At 34.5% G+C, this 3,422-nt stretch overlaps 1 protein-coding gene across 1 annotated transcript in view; it reads left to right on the top strand.

The window, feature by feature from the left end:
• The window catches only part of Agps (alkylglycerone phosphate synthase), a gene marked incomplete at its 5' end in the record, with an annotated part of 138,312 nt that overhangs the window by 84,493 nt on the left and 50,397 nt on the right, over positions 1-3,422 (top strand). The gene's annotated exons all lie outside the window — the stretch shown is intronic.

The raw sequence follows: 3,422 nt of genomic DNA, 5'->3' as shown, positions 1-3,422 counted from the left end.
GCATTGTAAAATCATCCCTTTAGGTGCAGTTACAGTTTGTTTCAGTAATTATGTTGTTATCACACCCATTTTTCAGTTTAAAGAGGGCTCTGTGATTTTAAGCCAAGGTAAAGTATATACTTGGATTGATGGTTATTTGAATGATTTTTTTTCTTCTGAGTGTTATGTTTCTTAAAGTATTTTTGAATATTTTGTGATTAATAGAAATGATATTTATCATAAATTAAGATATTTATTGAAATTAGAAGTAATGGCTGGTTATCATTTACCCCAGAGCTCAGCAATTAAAATATAGGTAATCAAACTTTACTAACACATAGAGTGTACTGCTAGGCTGTACCTTATTTTATAAAAGTATTTAGGCTGTTAAGTAATATAATGGAGGATATCATATCTAGTAGTATATTTAGCTGTAAGCTAGAAAGAATTCCAGTTTTTTCTTCCCTCAATAAAAGAAGTTATATTTTTAAAGTTTTTAAACTAAATAATGCCGTGTAATCTTCTGTATTCAGCTTTGTTTGTTCATGTAGAATTTCTATGTTTCTTTAGGCTTTTGTTTACTGTTTGAGCTGCAGTAGTTGATACATAATTTTTATTGCAGTATTTCTCAGCAGGAAGTTAAGAAAATATATTAACCTCTTTCTTCTTGCTTTTTTAAAACTCCTGGATTTCTTGAAGTACTTATTGTCCACTGTGCCCAACTAGGATCTTGGGCAAAGAGGCTTTTGATGTGATCCCACTTAACCACTGTGTGGTGGATTCTGGAGCAGCATTGTGGGAATCCCTTATGAAGCAAAGGAGAACTGTTTAGCAAGCTGCCCATATTATTGTGGCAGAGTCTTCTTTTTCACCATCCCAACACAACCATTTTTATTGTTTAAAGAAATTTAGAACCAAAACACAGATTAGATTTACCTATATGTATTCACCTTTTAGTGCTCTCTGTTGCATACATTCAGTTTCACTTATGTTTGTGTGTGTAGTTGTTGTTTGATAGCGTCTTGCATTGTAGCTCAGGCTGACCTTGAACTCGTGGCAGTCCTGCCTGGCCCTACTGAGTGCTGGGTTGCAGACATATACTATTGTGCCCCACTTCAGTTTTGCTTTCTGAGATGCTTAGTCTGTCTTACAATTTCCTATTTTCAAGAAATCTAGATAATATGAACACCAGATTTAACAATTAAATTTTATAATTTTCAAGTAGCTTTAGTTATTTATCAGTTGGATTGCTAGACTTGTCAGAGGCCCCTTAATTACCTGTCTCCCAGGCTGGGGATAAGATTCAAAAGGACATATAGTTCTGACGTGGGCTAGGTACTTTGGTTGTATTAATTCAGAAGTGAATATTAGCGGTTGAAGTCTCTATGTGAGATCTCCTAACTTACTAGAACTCTAGGTGATGTATTAAGACTGGGGAGTTAGCATTGTAAGTATTACATCATGTTTCCTAGAATGATGGAGGACAGTAATATTTTAAGGAGAATTATTAAAGAGGTAAGTTTCAGGAGTAAATCATACTTACTATACTAAAATAGTGTATGAGCTCTGAGGTGTGAAGCTCTGAGCAGTGAAGTTCAAGTGTATTGACGCTGTTTGTGAAATCTTCTGCCAAGGAAAGTATAGTAACATCAAATTTTAAGCTGGTCTAAGTATTTGGAAATTAAAAATAAATCATAAAGCTTCATGGTTTTTGATTTAATATCTGGATGAATGGAAGCTAGAGTGCTTACCTAGCATGTTGGAGGCCCGTGTTTCAGCCTCCAAGACAGTTTCTCCCTCCCTTCCTCTTTCCCTACCTCTCTCCCTCCCTCTCTCTCCCCCTCCCTCCTCTTCTCTATCCCTTCCCCTCTTCTCTCTCTCTCTACCTCCCTCTTTTTCCTCTCTCTCCCCTCTCTCTTACAAATAAAAATAAGCCCTATACTGGATCTATCTTGGAATAGATAAAAGTAACAATTTCTAGGAAGGTGCCACCTTTGTACACTATAGTTAATTTTTTTTTTTTCCTAGCAGTGGACAGTTTCTGGGCAAATACTGTGGATGGAAAAACTTGCCTTAGTTACATAAAAATCCAAATGGATAATACTTTACTCTCAAGTGTTGCTCTTTTTGTGAAACAGTTGCTAGAAAGTTACTGTGATTTGAGGATATTATGTTATTTTTGGAACCCATGTATTTTATTTATAATATGCATGTAGAAAGGCACTAATTTTAAATGTATGAAAGATTTTCAGTCTCCTGAAAATCTTTCATACATTTAAAATGTAAGAGCACTGGCTATTTCGTCTGTGCCATTACATTTTAAATGTATGAAAGATTTTATACTGCTTTAAACATTGTCTATCAGTTAGATTTTATAAATCTTACATATCAAGTGGGGTACTATTTGTTGTTCTTTTTTTGTAATAGTATTAGGCAGAAAAGGTGAAAAAAATGATCAGATTCTGGCACTAGTCATTGTTCAATTTGGGATTTGGAATTTCAGCTGATAGCAGGAGAATTAAGATCCATTAAAATAGATAGTACACGGTTTATGCTTATGCCAAATTCTTGATTGAATAATGAGTTGGCTGCTTCTAATTCTTTACTATCATTTCATAGCACTTCCATTTTTGCAATATTTTTAGACTCAACTTGCTTTTGAAATGAGAAACAATTTTGGATGAGTATCTTTTGGAAAGCAGCATACAAGGAGCAAAGTGGGCTTTCTGTATGTTTTCATTACACTATTTTTACTGAAGGAAATAAACTAAGCTACCTTATATGGGCAGCAGAAGGATTCTACTAAGGTCTCTCTTCTGATCTTTGTCCACGTGAGGAATTGTCCTCTTTCGGTACCTCACTGCTTTGTGAGGAGCTAGAAAGGAAGATCTAGTAGATTAATGTGTTTCTTTCTCATAAGTGGCTATCCAGTATTACTTCCAAGTTTATTCAGTAGATGGATAAGTGATTTTTAAAGATTTCTCAGAACAGGTTTTCTGTTGGAGCTTCACAAGGGGGAAAACATGCTATTTCTAAAAATCAGAATATCAGTGTCAGAGATGCAGTGTTTTATTCCCTTTTATTGTTTGCCTGGCAATGACAGTGGTGTCTTTACAAGGTTTGAAGAGAAAACTACGTATTGAAATGAACTCAAAAGCAGTTTTCAAAGTTTGTAGTTTTTTGTTTTGTTTTCAATAAAAATTTAAGAGTTACTCCCTTGTGATATTGAGAGGTGAGCATTTATTCCAAAAGGGCAAAGCTGTCTGTATTTGGGATGATAGTACTCATTGTCCTACCAACTGTCTTTCTCATTACTAGACCTAAGTTTTTAGGATTATAATTAAAAGCCTGCTTTTTCTTTCATTACCTTTTGACAAAGATGGCCTTTTCTGCCTTCCATGACATTATTGTAATCACTTTTAGACTGTCAAGTTTTTTTTTTT

This window comes from Octodon degus, unplaced genomic scaffold (assembly GCF_000260255.1).
Source record: "Octodon degus isolate 3935 unplaced genomic scaffold, OctDeg1.0 scaffold00065, whole genome shotgun sequence".
Classification (NCBI taxonomy): Eukaryota; Metazoa; Chordata; class Mammalia; order Rodentia; family Octodontidae; genus Octodon; species Octodon degus.
The sequence above is the reverse complement of the archived record's forward strand: the minus strand, read 5'-3'. Positions and strand labels throughout refer to the sequence as shown.